This window comes from Pongo pygmaeus, chromosome 5 (assembly GCF_028885625.2).
Source record: "Pongo pygmaeus isolate AG05252 chromosome 5, NHGRI_mPonPyg2-v2.0_pri, whole genome shotgun sequence".
Lineage (NCBI taxonomy): Eukaryota > Metazoa > Chordata > Mammalia > Primates > Hominidae > Pongo > Pongo pygmaeus.
This window is the reverse complement of record NC_072378.2, coordinates 7,004,568-7,021,567: the sequence shown is the minus strand read 5'-3', so window position 1 is coordinate 7,021,567 and position 17,000 is coordinate 7,004,568. Positions and strand designations below refer to the sequence as shown.

General features: G+C 47.9%; 1 protein-coding gene across 6 annotated transcripts in view; it reads right to left on the bottom strand.

The window, feature by feature from the left end:
* RREB1 (ras responsive element binding protein 1) overlaps window positions 1–12,204 on the bottom strand; it is a 147,011-nt gene extending 134,807 nt beyond the window's left edge. For 2 of the 6 annotated variants that reach the window (XM_054492774.2, XM_054492780.2), the window contains exon 1: window positions 9,085–9,413. The gene's annotated coding sequence lies outside the window, so the exon portion shown is untranslated. Of the gene's footprint in view, window positions 1–7,686; window positions 7,815–8,445 lie in introns of those variants that run through there. The other 4 variants (XM_063665788.1, XM_063665787.1, XM_063665791.1 and 1 more) reach the window with 4 other exon arrangements.
* Window positions 12,205–17,000: the final 4,796 nt, after the last annotated feature.

The following is a 17,000-nucleotide window of genomic DNA, read 5'->3' as shown; positions in this document are numbered from 1 at the left end:
ATATTGCATATACACAGACACATACAAACACATAAAGCAAGATTTATACCCTGTAGGTTTCTGGCTTGATATTCTGTTTTAAATCCTACGAGTAATGGAAAAAAGAGAAGTTAAATTATACACAGACCAACACTCCTATTAACTCACACCACTAATGAAACAAAACTCTAACTAAGCAGAGAAAATGGGCCCACACATTGGAGCTCTGAAATGATTTTGGTCTTTGATCTGTGTGCCCATCTCTCCTATTTAATGTAAACTTCAAATCAACAGCCATGAAAAATGGTTATAATTAGTAAAGGCCCCAGTGTGACAGCTTTTAGCGCAACCAGGCATTAACAAGGAGTTTTTTTCACTTTTACATTAAGCTGAGCCAACTTTTATTTTAGAATTTCTGTAATTCAAAATTCTTTCCCACCAAAGCACTTAATTCTTTCCCACCTAGCACCACCTTCTGCATGACGGGTATGCTGAAATCGTTAGTTCATGTCTACTTCCTTCATTGAATTTGTAGCACTATTTAGGCCTAGCTTCCAAATTACATGTGGCTATTCTCCAAAATCTTCAGAAACTCTCATTTTTGTATCAGAATCAATACACAGTGGTGAGTGAGCACCAACTATGCAATCGTTCTAGGTACAGGAGATGGAAAAATATTCTTGAAGTGAGAGAAACATGTTAACAGATAAATTACAACAGACAAGACTTGACAGAAGGGGGTAAACGTTATTCACAACAGAAGAGCTAATTCTCCATAGAAGAGGTAGTATTTAAGCTGGGTCTTGAAAAAAGAGTACAAAATCTTTATTGCTGAAGGAAGGGAATGGGGACGCAACAGAATGAACAATCCAGGCAACAGGAGGCAGTAAGAATCAATTCAGTGTGGCAGTGGGGTAGAAGAGAGTGACAAGAGCTGAGACTAGAAATTCAGCTTGGAAGCAGACGAAGTTCCTTGTATGCCAAGTTAAGGAGTTTGGATTTCTTCCTGTAGACAACAGAGAGCCAAGAGATGTTTTTAAGCAGGCAAACACCACGCACAGCTTTAGTTCTGATGATTCCGGCAGCAGAGTGGAGGATGAACTGCAGTAGGGAGAAACTGGTGGCAGGAAATTAACTTGGGAGGCGTTTGTGACTTGATGAGGGCCTTAAGTCAGAAACGATAGAACAGCCAATGCCAGGGCCAGACTGGAGTGTGGTTTTGCAGAGGGCCTGGTGACTGACTGAACATTGGGGCAGGACAGACATACGTCAGGATGGCAGTAAGACTCCTGGCCTAGAAGGCTGGGTGGATGGTGATCACCTTCCAGAAGGAAGGGAGAGGACTTTCATTTTTACAAGTACCTGCAGGGTAAGGTTCTTGCAGGGTGATCAGGGTGACAAAAGGTTCAAGCTTAGGAGAAGTTGTAAATGGAGATATAGAGTTGGGAGTTGGCAGTTTATAGTTAGAGGAGAAGGCAGAAAAGCACCAGAACGCAGAGTGCGCTCTGCAGGAACAGGACTCGTTACCAGGTATGGGACTGCAAAGGTGGCTGCAGAGCAATGGCCCTGAGCACCATCAGTGCGACCGACACCAATGGGACACTGACTAACCGCTGGTTTAGATGTAAAAAGAGCTATCTTCAAGTATTGCACATGTCTATAAAGTGGGAGCCCAGGCCACTCTAGGGGTGACTCTGCCTACCACTGGCAGCCCTTCCTTTTCTGGAATTCAATCTCTGTCTCCCTGTTTTCTTCTCCCCTCCATGGTTTCCTTACCTCCTGTCTGTGTGATAGGCTGGGGGGTCGGGGGGAAGGCCAAGGGTCAGATCAGTAACACTTGCTGGCTAAAAGATCACTCCTGTCACTGTATTAGACATTTCTGGTCTGAGGCCTGGGGTCCCTTAACATAAAATGAATCACCGCCTCCTACCCGGCATCCCCTTACTCCCTCCCTATCCCTCCCAACCACAGCAGCTGGCAGCCATCCACCCTCTCAAGAGGAGATGTATGGACAGAGGACCCGGCTCAGAAACACTGCCCTATAAAAACGGCAGACAGTTATGTAAGAATTTTGCAAAAACTTGAGGAAATAAAATAAGGGAGACTACCAATGCAAAAACATTAACTGTTAAGCAAGTAAGGGCTAGTTCAAACACTTAAAAAAAAAAAAAAAAAAAAGGTATACTCCACATAACTTAGAACATGAAGGAGGCTGCAGATGACAGCATCAGAGCAAGTTTCCCAAATAACTGAAGAGGTGACTGGGAAAGCTGAGCCATCTACCAGAACAGCTTCACAAAGCCAATGAATCTAGTTTGTTTTAGAAGTAGATGACTTCTAGAATTTTCATTTACTATGGGGTTTTCAAATATATTTAATGCCACTTAATGTTTTCCTCAACCCCAAATTTTCTGTGAAACTTCAAACTTGCCAACCATGGTACCTCAGAGGCAAGTAAGAGCTTACTTGCTTACTTGCTTTATGGAATTTCAGGCAGTGCACCCAGTGGACTTGTAGATGAGACCCAGGCCACGACTACCGTACCTTTCAAGCAGGCTTTCTCAAACCTCAGCTCTGCTGACGTATGGGGGTAGTTCTGTGCACTCTAAGATGTGGAGCAGCATCTTTGGGGTCTACGCACTAAAGGCCAGTAGCAACTCCCCGCTGCCAACCCCCCACCAGAAACACTTAAAAATGTCTCCAGACAGTGCCAAAATTCCCCTGGGGGCAAAACCACCAGGTTGAGAACCACTTCTTCAAAGAGTAAGCCCCAAGCTTGTCATCAGCTTTTTCCTTAAAACTCATCCCTCAGCCTGATCAACATGGTGAAACCCTGTCACTACTAAAAATACAAAAGTTAGCTGGGTGTGGTGGTGTGTGCCTGTAGTCCCACCTGCTCAGGAGACTGAGGCAGGAGAATCGCTTGAATCCTGGAGGTGGAGGTTGCAGACAGCCAAGACTGTGCCACTGTACTCCATCCTGGGCCACAGCAAGACTCCGCCTCACCTAAGTGAACCACATTAAGAAGAATTTGCTAGTTCTGTTAGTCTCCCAGCACTAAAAACAAAAACAAAGTGCTGCATTTCCCCAATTTGAACATAAACTCCTAGGCAAAATTTGACTAAGGTAATGGAGGTGTGCAAAATTCTGGAAAGGAAATCCAGAATGGATACCCACAAAGCTTCCTGAGCTCGAAATATACCACTTTCTTCCATTTATAGATTTTGACTTTCTGGAACATCTACTTTATCCTTACAACAATCTCATGAGGTAGAAAGGCTACTAAAAAGATATGTATCATCACAATTCATCAAGAGAAATGCTACCAAGAGCAAAAGTGCTTTTTAAAATTTCCTTATACCTTCAAACTCAATTAGGTTCATTTTGAAAAGGATCTGGTCTTATTTAAAAACCACACACCATACACATAGAGATAAACACGCAATATATATTTAATGCTGCTAAGTCCTCTTGAGGTCAAGCTGACTCTAAAAAGCAGCTGTTCTACAGGGCTAGGCTGGAGTTAGGAGTTCTGGGTTCCAAGTTTGATTTATTATCAGCCCCTGGGTGGACCACGGCGCAGCTGTAAAATGGGTCAACATACCCACCCAACTCTCATAGTGTTCCTCTAAGCATAAACTTGGAATCTTTGCTAAAGGCCTCCACAAAAGCAGGGTGAAATTAACTAAGTCCTAGAAGGTATATCTGAATGAAAAAGAAAATTTCAAAGTGATTAAACCACCAGAAGTATCACACACTTTTATAACAATCCTATCCCATAGTCTCTGAAAAGGGGGAAAGAGATGAAATACCAAGCAAGCTAGAGAAAAACAAATAGAGCATTTAAAAGCTTTATCTAATTACCCCCACTGAGACGTTTTCTCTTCAGTCTGGCTGTCTGACAATGCCTGTGGGGGTTTTCATTCTCTTTCTCCACCCACCCTCATGATGTCTGCAAGCCCTCAGGTGAATCCCTGCAGGAGCAGTCAGTACCCAGTCCCGGGACTTTACAGAGGTTTTCGAATTCTCTTAGCATTACTTGCTTGAATCACACTGAACAAACAGTCTCCACCCTCTCCCACTGCTTTTGTCTGAAGCACCTATTCACAGGCAGCCACCTTTACTGATGGGCAGACTGGCTAACTTCAGTACCCTTGAAGTCCCACCAAAAATAAGATGCACCGGTCGCTCCCAGTTTCCTCCTCCCCATCCGCTTCACCCCAACCCGCCACTGCCAACAGCAGAGTGCAATCCCCAGCTACACTCGGCTGCAGTTCAGACCACGGTGAACACCAGGGAACGTGACAAGAGAAATTGAGCGGAGCACAGCCGATGACACTACTGACAGGACTGCTAACAAAAAAGGAAAAACCCCTCTCCACCTTCCTCATTCTTTTACCTCCGTAGTAATGAAAACAACAGTAGTTTTCTTTTCTGTATTCTGCCTTCTATGGGAGTGGGGGAAATGAAAAATAAGTGATGCATTTCAGAGAGCACACCGTATGCCTCCCTCTGGGTTTCATACAGTGTACCTTTTACCTTTGATATAAGGGGAGGTCCCTGCAACCCTCACCCCCGTGTGGAAATCACTGTCTGACCCTTGCTCTTTGAAAAGTGCCATGGCTACTTCTACTCAAAAATCACTGTCTAAATCAGGAAAGAAAGAGAGAAAAGAAACAGAAAGAAAATTCATTTATCAATTTCTTAATTATATTTGGACATAAAAAATATGACTCAACACTGCCTGTTCAATAGGTCAGATGTACACAAATTAACCTTGAAGCAGGGAAGCTTTTGGCTTACAACAGGCTTACCATTCAACCAAGAGATGATAGTTACTAATCATGGCTTCAATTAGATTTCAACCATTTTATCTCAATGAAAAACTTCAAGATACTTGAACACACTTATGCCAGAAATGTAATATACATCACACCTATTTTTGTTTTCTAACATTTGGCCAGTCCTTCCAAAGGTACTCTGAACCTAATATAATTATTTTTAAAAAGATATCTATCAACTGGGCAGAATGAACTGCACTAGGGAGCTGGAATGAAATGGAGGAGGAGCCCTATCAAAACCTAATCTAAGGGAATGGTAATCTCAGTAAAGGGGGAAAGAAAGCTATTGTCCCCTTATCAGGACTGACTACATTGCATACTTTCTATTGATACTAAATTGCATTTCTATCTTTGAATACAAATCTGTTTGATGCAGAATAAAAGACATAACTTTATGGATTATGCAGAATTTCCAAAACAAACCAAGGAATCAGTTATTAATACTAGAAATAAGAGGGTACTATACACACAAATCCTCAGGAAGGTTCAACCTGAACACATTGGTAATAGTCAAGAAGTCCACCAGACAAGCTGCCATCTGACACCAAAAGGCTGGTCATAGAGTACTGAACTTCAATTAAAGACACTTACAAAAGAAAGAGATTATTTCAATATAATAACAAAACCAAAACAAACTTTAACATCCTACCTTCCCAGGTCAAAGGACATAGAAGATTCAGAAATTAACTAAACCTAGTAAATAATGTAAAACAGGGAATGACTCCCTTTCAAAAATGCTTCGGTTAATTTTAGCATCCTTCTGTTTAGCTGCTTAGCAACCCTTATCCTATGACCTTCTAAGCACCACCTACTTTTCAGAAGGATAATGAATAGAAACATCAAAAGAATTCACTTCTGTTTCCAAAGAATATATTTAACCAATTCTTATAGGAGTGAAATTTATATTAATTATGCCGAGCAAAATCCTAAAAGGGTAGCATTTTAAAACTTCATTAACTAGGACATTTCCTTAGCTGAAGGTGATAAATGATGTTAGCAAGCAAGCATAAGATAGCAAGCAAAGACTTCCTAACTGACCTCAGAAGTGGAATAACCCAACAGTTCAAAATTGAAGAGCAAAAACGACCTAAGGCAGCTACACTGTACAGTGCCTGGCACACAGCAGGTAACCAATAAACTGCTGTTGATCAGATGCTGGACTAATATGTGTAGGTTTATTTTCTTCCTTCAACATGTTGTACCTGTGCTGGATACAAATAAGGCCTTGGGAGTCTGCCTGAAGAAATTTAAAAGACCCTTCAATCAAAAGGTCGCTTGTTGGATGATGTAACTAGTTAGGAATGGATGCACCACCTATACCAGCTCAATAAGACCCATGTTCCCCATCGCATAACAAACACTTGTCTGCCATAAAGGCTTAGAGTCTAATTTTCTGATGAGAAATAAAGCAGTATCTAGAAAAACCCAGAGAATGATATTCCACATAACAGTAAGCATCAGCAGCATTTCTTAAGAGTATTACACATACAGCAAATCCTCTTTAAAAACAAGACATTCTAAAATGCAACCAGTTTAGCAGTATTTTTAAGACAAAGACAATGCAAGTTCATTAACCTAAAATGGAGCACAAGCTAAGCAAATAACTAAATCAAAGAGTTCTTCTCTCCTTTTCTTTTGTAAAAATGGGGGAAAGGTATTTTTTTTAACACATTTAAAACTTGATTAAAGCCATTCAAATGTTTAATTCATCAGCGTAACCAAAGCTCAAAGCACATCAAAGCAAGACCCATCAGCGGGTACCCAGAAGGCTCCCTCCAAAGGGCAGAGGTAAACACGTACATACATACATACATACATACATACACACACAACACACACACACACCACCCCTAAAATTAGTGATCCGTCTTTGTATAAATTACTTGTAGAGTAGCTCGAACCCATTCCTTCAAAAGTTCTGTGGACTCTTGAAGATAGCACAAAACTCAACGTTTGTTTTTCAAAGAGGTTTTAGCCAACACTTTGGCCTCTATCTAACTCAGACTTCCGGGTTGAAATATGTCTTAGAAACTATACCTGCCTACTTGAAACAGCACCAAATCTAGAGGATGATTTTCATGGGTGTGAAAAAACAAAACTAAACCACATTCTTTTCTTGGCAGTTCTCTTTTCCCCACCTTCCACTTCAATTAAACTTATTTCAGAATCAACTCGCACACATGCAGGGTCCACTACATATATAAAGGGGAAAAAATATCAAAAATAAGGGAGATGCACTAGCAACTCTGCCTTCGCAGAAATCATTTCAAGTCTTCTTAAGACACAAATTCCTCGCTATTTCCAGCAACACCATTCAACAGGCAAACTTTATTTCCACTGGCTTTTAAAGAGCTAAGCTTAAATCTAAACTCTAAGAGGGTTCAATTTTCTACTAATGAAAACCCCCGGACAGGTTTTTCAACATACCAAAACGTTATATTTTTTTATTCACCCTTTTGTCTCTCTCCACATTCACCACCATCACAAACAACAGCAGCAGGAGCATCCTCAAAAGAAGAAAACCCCTCCAAAGTGCCCCGAATGTGTGCTGCTGCTGGCTCTGAAGCCGTGTAGAATTTCGTAATGGAATGTGAACTGCTCGTCCGGATCTGGGCTCACGTTCTATCTCCTAACCAGTAAGGAGCGAGGGAGGGCAAATCTGCTGAGCAAGGAGAAATACTTTCCTCCTCTTTTATAACCCATCACGGATGCACGGCGGCCGAGGGGCGCGAGCTGCACGCGGCGCCTGTCAAGCGGCCCCGGCCCGCACCCCGTGGGGTCCCCGCGTCCCCCAGCTCCCCGCCCCGCCCAGAGAGAAAGGTGGCCTCGCCCATCGGTGGGCTCGGCCGACGCGCCCCGCACTCACGCGCGGCCGCGGAGCAGGTCACATCCTCGACGCGCCCTTGGCCCGGTCCAGAAAACACGCCGCTTCCCAGGGAGGGGGTCGGCGACGGGAAGGACCTCCCCTGCTCCTTAGCAACCATTAAGGTCGCAGTTTCCTAAGAGACCGCGAGCGGGGAGGGGGTGCGGGGGGCCCGGCCCGAGGCTTGTGCGGGAAGTTGGGGGCGGGGGGGCAGCAACAGGCCCCCTCCCCCCACCCAGCTAGACGCTGGGGGCCGGAATGGGAGGAGGAAGGGAAGCCCCAGTACTCGTGAAAAACTGGTCCAGCGGGCGGCGGACAAAAGTTTCCGAGCGCGCTCCACAGCTGGGCGGCGGAGCGGGCCCCGGCGGCCGGCCCCGCCTCGGATGCTCCCGGCCTCCTTCCTGCGCTCGTGACGGCGCCGAGCCCCCCACCACCCCCCCGCCCGCGAGGCAGGCTAGCTCCACACCGAGGACTCCCACGAAAACACGCACCCTGCCAACGGAAGGGCGAGGGAACAATACGTGCCCGCACGGCTAAGGCCCGGTCCCCTCCTCCCCTGGCCCCCCGGGGCGGTGGTCGGCGTGACCACGACCGCCAGCCGGGAACCGGCGAGGGCGCGGGGCTGCCCGCAGCCCCCTCCCGGCCGGCGCCGTCCGCCCGGGAGGATCAAAGTCCGCAGAGCAGGGCGCGGCGGATGCTCCCACCGAGCAGCCCCGAGCAGGCACCCCCGCGCGAGCACCCCGGGCAGGCACCCCCGGATACCTTACGGCGGCGGCGGGAGGGCAGGCGCCGTCATCTCCGCGCTTCCCGGCCCGAGAGGGACTCGAAAGTATGTAGGAGAAAAGTTTCCCCTCCCACATGGGGGGGAGGATGTCGAGGGAGAGAGGGCGGAAGATGGAGAGCAGCGCTGGGAAGATGTTTCTGGCCGGCGGTGCGCGCACCATCCGAGTCCCGGCGGTGCTGGTTAAAAATAAACTCGGCGGCGCGGGTCGGGCCGGATTCCTGCGCTCGGACGGCTAATATGGATGCGCATCAGGTCCTGCTGGCGGGGCGCTGCGGCGGCTCGCGCTGGGAGCTGGTTGGCAGAGCCGGCGGCTCGGGAAAGGGAAAAGAGCGGAGGAAGGGGAGGAGGAGGAGGAGGAGGAACGGCCCGGCGCGCAGCCCGAGGGGAGAGGGCTGCCCCGCTCATCCCTGGCCGCACCGCCGGCCCGAGCGCACGCTACGCGGAGTGAGGCGTGCGGGTCCCCGGCTCCGGGACACACCGAGTTTCAAAAGTACAACGCGCTCTGCAGACTTCACCCTCCCCATCCCCAAAGTTCTTTAAAAGGTCGCTCCGGCTGTGCCCCAGACTTCTCGCTGCCGCCGGAGTACCGCGAGTCGGAACCCGGGGCACGTACTTACGGCCGGGCAGGACGCTTGGCTCCCAGGCATGATGCGTTGGGGACCGGTGGGCTTCAGGGAGAGACCGAGGAGAGATGCAAACTTGTTCCGGAAAAGGAATCAAAATGGCGTTTCTGGATGTGCAAAGTTCATCAACTCCGCAGTCACTTCCCCTCCTCCTCTTCTCCCACAGGGAGGGAGGTGGGCGAGGAGCTGGCGACCCCGGCGCCCCAGCCGTCGTCCCGGCCCCCGTCTCGGCCCCCCGCCCAGCTTCCTCGCCCGCACGCTCGGAGTCTCGCTCTCCCCCTCTCACCCTGATAAGTAGACACATCACGTGTTGCTCCTGCGAGTCTCCTGGGGACGTGTTACTGAGCGGCCGCGGCGGCGGCGGCGGCGGCGGCGGCGGCGACGCTCGGACTGGGGGGGTGAGGGGGAGGACCGCGGTACCCGCCTGTCCCCACCGCCGCCCCCGCCCCGACTTTAGCAGGGTGACCGCAGTTGCCATCCCGGGATGGATGGAGGTGGAGTCCCCTCCCCACCCCCCACCGCAGCCCCAGGTTTGCCCTACGCCCTCCCAAGGCGCCCCGGGCCATGGGAGGGCCGGGCTGACCGAGGGGAAGGGTCCGGGAGGCCGCGACTGAGTGCGATCCCAATGGTCCCGTTGCTCGCCGGCCACCTTATTCTGCCACCGCGCCCCCTCCCCTGCAGCCCCTCGGCGCGGGCGACTCCCCGCCCCCGGCTTTCCATCACTTCACTCCGCAGTTTGTTTCACTATTTTAACGGAGGCGGGGGAGACACGGTGATGCCCCGGAATTGCGAGAGGGGCACCTCGGAGGCGCTGGAGTTGGGGGGATGGGGGGCGTAGGGCTCGGGGCCCTGGCCTGACGCCGCCCCTCTGGGTCTCTGAGGCATCTGCGAGAGGGAGCCCCGCCCGCGCCGTTTCCTTTCCACGCGGTCCTCGCTCTGCATCCAGGTGGGGCGAGTGGATGATGGGGCAGCAGATTAAGGAGCAGGCGCTTCACCCCGCCCCTAGCTTCGAGCCGTTTCTCTCCCGGGGCCATCCTTCTTACTCGGGCTGCCGCCCTGAGCGTGTTCGCCGTCTAACAAACTCAACTCCGACCCGACTTTGGTCCCCTTCCCCTACCCACACCCCACAAAGGATGCTTCAGCGAGGAACTGCCGTGGCCGCCAGGGGCTGAGGACGGTTCCTGCCGCCACTGTGTCCCCACCCCGCGATGGAATGGCTGATGCTGTGTCATCCACGTCGCCCTCCAAGGCTTCAGAGAAGCCACACGCAGTATCTCTTTCTCTCAGAGGGCTCCTGTTTCAACTCTGAAAAGCAGGGGCCCTTCTCCGAGCCGCCCTCCATCTCTCCAGCTCCTGCCACCACGCTTCGCACTGGCTGCCTTGCCCCAAGTTATCACGGAGCCCAGAGAAACCAGGCCTGGGCTGTGCTTCCTCCATAAAGCAGCTGACATGTTTCCAACTGTTAATACTTCTCCTACGGAGGTTCTGAAAGGGGTCTGTTCTCAGCCTTTGGAAACATCTTCAGAAAGATAAGGATGATTGTGGTTGTTGAAAATAAACACCCCCCCCCGGCCCCCCTAGTTCTAAAGAAGAATGTCCAAAGAATACTACAGTAGAATTAAGCATTTGAGTCTGGTTAGGCAAGATGATGTTATGCAGGCAGAAAGCTGGCTACTTTCTATTTACTATGACCTTTGACCCTGGCTCCACCACACCAGCTCCTCTGAGAAGGCTTGAACACCATGGAGAGTTGTAAGCCCAACTGTGGGCCTTTAATTTGAGCCCTTCCATTGACCTCTAGTTTTCAGGGCTGCAGACAGAAATGTCTGTCTCGGGATGGGTCCTGGCCAGAATAGAACTCTTTAGAACCAAGGAAAAGCAGCTGGACCATTAGGTCTGATATGAGGTAAGCAGGCTAAACCACTGCCCAAGAAGGAGCTGATTCAGCTGGCTGTTTCTCTGACTTTCAGTCATCAAAATTAAGTTTTCGGAACCTGTTATGTTTCCCAGGGTCTACTGTTTACTGAAGAAAACTCCATCCAGAGAAATTTTAGTGGTTGCATTTTTCTGAGCCTCCCCCAACCCCGCCGCCCCCAAATGGATTATCAAATGCTTTTTTGAAGACAGGCCAGTCTTGGAGGAGATGGGCAGGTCTCTAGACAGGAATAATAGTTCACATTGCCATCACAGAACAGGTGTCTTGTGTTTCTAAGTTGTAATGTGTTCCAATGAGGGCAGAGGAAGGGCCCTGTGGGGAATGCTACTTTATTTACTCACTTTATCTCTGATTCAGGAGCTAGCCTTTCCTGGTCTCCCCATTCAGGCATAAGTTTTGAATAGGAAAAATATCAAAATTGGAATTTTATGCATAATTTAGCAAATCTCCAATGCTGTATGAATTTTCATGACAAATTGCCACCTGTATAATGCCATCTAGAAAATACTTGCAACAAAAAAGATTGATAACAGTTTTACTACAACTTTTTTAAATATTTTCTTTTTTTTTTTGAGGCAGAGCGTCACTCTGTTGCCCGGGCTGGAGTGCAGTGGTGGGATCACAACTCACTGCAGCTTTGAACTCCTGGTCTCAAGTGATCCTCCACCTTTAGCCTCCCAAGTAGCTGGGACTACAGTGCATGTCACCACACCTAGTTAATTTTAAAAGTTTTAGTAGAGAGGAGGTCTTGCTATGTTGCCCAGGCTGGTCTCAGGCTCTAGGGCTCAAGTGATTCTCCCACCTCGGCCTCCCAAATTGCTGGGATTACAGGTGTAAGCCATTGTGCCCAGCCTATTACATGTTATATTTTAAAAATTGGAGTATCATGATGCTGGGCCCTGTGTTTCTCGTTTCTAGCTAATTAATAAACTTGGCAGTCAAACCACCTGTTCAGGAGTCATGCTATCTAAACCATGATGAGATGCCACTTCACACCCACTAGGATGTTTAGAATAAAAAAACAGACCATAAGTGTTGAAGAGAGTATGGAGAAATTGAAACCTTCATACATTGCTGGTGAGAATGTACAATGATGCAGCCACTTTGAAAAATAGCTTGGCAGTTCCTCGAAATGTTAAACATAGAGTTGCCATATGACCCAGCAATTCCGCTCTTAGGTACATAAACAAGAAATGAAAACATATGTCCACACAAAAACTTGTACTCAAGTATTCATAGCAGCACTATTCACAATAGTCAAAAAGTGGGAAACAACTCAAATATTCATCAGTTGGTGGATGGATAAACAAAATGTGATATAGCCATACATAGGCTGTTATTCAACCATCAAAAGGAATGAAGTACTGATGCGTGATACAACATGGATGAATCTTGAAAACATTATGCTAAATGAAAGAAGTCAGACCCAAAAGGACAAATAATGGATGATTCCGTTTATATGAAATGTCCAGAATAGGCAAATTGATAGAGATAGAAAGTAGATTAATGGTTGCCTAGAACTGAGGACTAGGGAGAAGTGGGGATTGACTGTGGGGTTTCTTTTTGGGATGCTAAAAATATAGTAGGTCAGACTACCCCTCTCCCCACCTCCTCCCTCCTCCCTCCTCTTTCCACCTCTCCCCTTCCCCCTCCCCGTCTCCCACTCTCTCACTCCCTCTCACTCTGCCATATAAGAAGTATCTTGCTTCTCCTTCACAAAACAACAACAACAACAACAGTGTAGACCAGGCAAGGTGGCTCCTGCTTGTAATTCCAGCACTTCGGGAAGTCAAGGCAGAGGATCGCTTGAGGCCAGGGATTTGAGACCAGCCTGGCCAACATGGTGAAACCCTGTCTCTACTAAAAATACAAAAAATTAGCCGGGCGTGGTGGCGGGTGCCTGTAATCCCAGCTACTTGGGAGCCTGAGGCAGGAGAATCGCTTGAACCCAGGAGGTGGAGGTTGCAGTGAGCTGAGATCGCACCATTGCACTCCCGCGAGACTCTGTCTAAAAAAGAAAAAAAAAAAAAAAAAAAAAAAATCCTGGCCAACATGGTGAAACCTGGTCTCTGCTAAAATACAAAAAAAAATTAGCTGGGCGTAGTGGTGTGTGCCTGTAGTCCCAGCTACTCGGGAGGGTTAGGCAGGGGAATCCCTTGAACCCAGGAGGCAGAGGCGGAGATAGCAGTGAGCCAGGATCGCACCACTGCACTCCAGCCTGGCAACAGAGCAAGACACCGTCTCAAGGAAAAATAAAAAAAAATTAAAAACTTAGCCAGATATGGTGGCACATGCTTATAGTCCCAGCTACTTGGGTGTCTGAGGCGGGAAAATCACTTGAGCCTGGTAGATCAAGGGTGCAGTGAGCTATGCTTGTGCCACTGCATTCCAGACTCAGCGACAGAGTGAGACCCTGTCTCAAAAAAATTAAAATTAATTAAAATTAAAATGTTTTAAAATTGATTGTGGTTAGGGTACACGACTCTGAATATACTAAAAATCTATTGAATTGTACATTTTAAATGGGTGAATTGTATGGTATGTGAGTTATATCCCAATAAAGCTGAGCTGTATAGACATATATGGAATTGTGCTGGGTTCTGTAGTGGAGAACTGATACAAAAATGGGTAATTTATAATCTGTGCCTTAAAAGAGCTTGCAATCTAATCTCTGCATCCTCATGATGTAATCACGAAATGCAAAACAACATATAATAAAAAACATTAAATACATACAAAATTCAGTTCAGAGCAAAGAGATCACTTTTTTTGAGACGTAGTCTAACATATAATAAAAAAACTTAAATACATACAAAATCCAGGAGTTCAGAGCAAAGAGATCACTTCTTTTTTTTTTCTTTTTTTCTTTTTATTTTTTTGAGACATAGTCTCACTCTGTTGCCCAGGCTAGAGTGCAGTGGTGCGATATCAGCTCACTGCAACCTTTGCCTCCCGGGTTCAAGCAATTCTCCTGCCTCAGCCTCCTAAGTAGCTGGGATTACAGGTACTCACCACCATGCCCAGCTAATTTTTGTATTTTTAGTACAGATGGGGTTTACCATGTTGACCAAGTTGGTCTCAAACTCCTGACCTCAAGTGATCCTCCCGCCTCGGCCTCCCAAAGTGCCAGGATTACAGGTGTAAGCCACTGTGCCCAGCAGAAATCACTTCTTTTTTTCTTTTCTTTTCCTTCTTTCTTTCTTTTTTTTTTTTTTTTTTTTTGAGACAGAGTCTCACTCTGTTGCCCAGGCTAGAGTGCAATGGCGCAATCTCGGCTCACTGCAACCTCTGCCTTCTGGGTTCAAGCTATTCTACCGCCTCAGCCTCCTGAGTGGCTTGGATTATAGGTGCCCGTCATCATGCCCAGCTAATTTTTGTATTTTTGTAGAGATGGGGTTTCACCATGTTGGCCAGGCTGATCTTTTTTTTTTTTTTTTTTTTTTTTGAATTTCGCTCTTGTTGCCCAGGCTGGAGTGCAATGGTACGATCTTGGCTCACTGCAACCTCTGCCTTTCGGGTTCAAGCGATCCTCCTCCCTCAGCTTTCTGAGTAGTTGGGATTACAGGCATGCGCCACCACGCCCAGCTAATTTTGTATTTTTAGTACAGACGGGGTTTCTCCAGGTTGGTCAGGCTGGTCTTGAACTCCTGCCCGCCTCTGCTTCCCAAAGTGCTGGGATTACAGGTGTGAGCCACCGCCCCTAGCCAAGATCAGTTCTAAGAAGAGTGATCAGGGAAAGCTTCATGGAAGAGAAAGTAATGGATTTGGGCCATGGAGAATGACTAGAAATTCAGTAGATGAAGATTGGGAATTAAAAACAGCAGCAGATGCAAGAGCACAATTGTAACAAATTATGGGTCCCACTCGGAGACCAGTAAGGATTACAGCTTGGCTGAATATAACATTTACAGGAATAGATGGGTGATGAGACTAAAAGGTAGATAAGCTGAGCCTGTCCCACGAAGACTTCTGAATATTGGCTGTGGAAAAGCTTAGGTACCAAGGGCCTGAACTAGGGTGAGGGTAGAGGACGTCAAGAAGCGCTTCAGAGGAAGAACTCACAGAGAAGCAAGCGGTAGACCCGTAATGGAGGGGGAACAAGGGATGGGCGGTGAGGTGCAGAAATCAGGGCCAAGATGATGCCTGGGTCTTAGCTAGGTAGCTGACAGAAGGACAAAAATGAGAAAGTCAGGGAGAAGGGGAACCCATTTGAGGTGGAAGGTGACAGAGTAGGTGATATTGAGCCTGGAGGTAGAAATAAATGGAAAACAGAGCTAAGCTGTGGAAGAGGATCATGAAGAAAAAAGGTGTGGATGCTGGAGAAGGCCACTTGGATAAGGTCTCACAGCTGTGTAGGTGTCCCCAGGCAGAGAGGAGGGGGCAGGGCACTCCAGCCAGAGTGGGCAGGGAGCTGCAAGCACAAGGGCACAGAGGCGTAAAACAAGGTCAGTTTCCTGAACTGCAAATACCACCCTCTGGAGCTGGAGCAGCAGAGGGAGGAGGGGAGGCAGCCAGAGATGGGGCTGTAGGAGTAGCCAGTGGGCCAGATTGCCAAGAGCGCTATGCACAGCGGACTTGGACGTTATCCAGCAGTCAGGCCGTGAAAGGGCTCACGGAGGAGGGTACCATGGAGGATGGTCTGGAGGATGGCAGGATGAGGCAGGAGGGAGAGTTAGGAATTAATAGTAATAGAAGAATTTAGTTAAGCAAGAATAAAGACCTAGGGAGGCACTGGCTGTAGGGGTGGAAGAGGCACTGGCTGTAGAGGTGGAGAGGAATGGATTCATCTGGGACATAATTAGGCCATAGAATCAACAGAACTTGACCAACTGAGTGTGAGAGAAAAGGAAACAATCCGTCTGGAGCACTGACCAAGGTGTGTGGCAACAAAAGAGGTGAAGCTGCCGCAGCAGTTAGCGTGACCCGTGGCAGTGCAGGAAGGACCAGAGACAGGAGATGTCAAGGGGACAGATCCGCAAGGCTTGGTCCCCGTTGGTTGTGGAGTGAGAAGTCGTGGGGTAAAGAAGGCCGATTCTCTGGGCTTGGCCTTAGATAACTGGATAGAGGGTGGGTCCATTCACCAGTGGCATGAGTCGTGGAGGGGGGTGCGACTTGTGGAATTGGAGAGGAGGGGAACTCAGGAGGGAGGCCTAAAGACACATCTAGGTAAAGAGACCATGGACAATGAAAGGCTAGGGCAGGACCCAAGGAAATGCCTGCAATTCAGTGGAAAAAGAAGAGGGAGTGATAAGAGCTCCTTCTCTTTTGCCTCTAAAGAAGCAGAACAGCTAAGGGAAAAGGTGGCCCACAGTGTTAAAACACAGAGAAACCACACAGAATGTGGGATAATAGACATTGGAGACTTGGAGGGGTGGGAGGGTGGCAGGGGGTAAGAGTACTTAATGGTACAATGTACATCATGTGGGTGATGGTTACACTAAAAGGCCACACTTCACCACCGTGCAATATATCCATGTACCAAAACTGCACCTATACCCGTTAAACTTATGCAAAAAGCAAACAAAGAGAAACCAAGGCAAGTGGCAGAAACAAAGGCTGAGAGCTGAGAAAGTGAGTTCATGTGAGTATGGTAGGCAGGGGCCAGAAAGCAAGGGGTTAAACAGTGAGTAGAAGAAGAGGAAGTGAAGGAAGGCCCTGTGCTCTGGCATAAACTTAGGTGAGAAAGGAAAGGAAAGAAAGAAAAATAACAATAGCAATGACCATTAACAGTTAGCATTTATTCAAGGGCTGACTCTGCCCAGGCCCTGCTCCAGGGCCTCCTCTGTATAGTCTGGCTCTATGCCCTCCACCCTCATTCAGGTGGGTGCCATTACCATCCCCATTTTGCAGCTGATGAAACTGAAGCAGAGCAGTTCCTCAACTGCCCAACATCTCCCAGCTGGGAAGGGGTAGCACTGAGATGCAAACCAGGCAGCCTGACCCTGGAGCCCACACTTTTTTATTGTCACTGTCA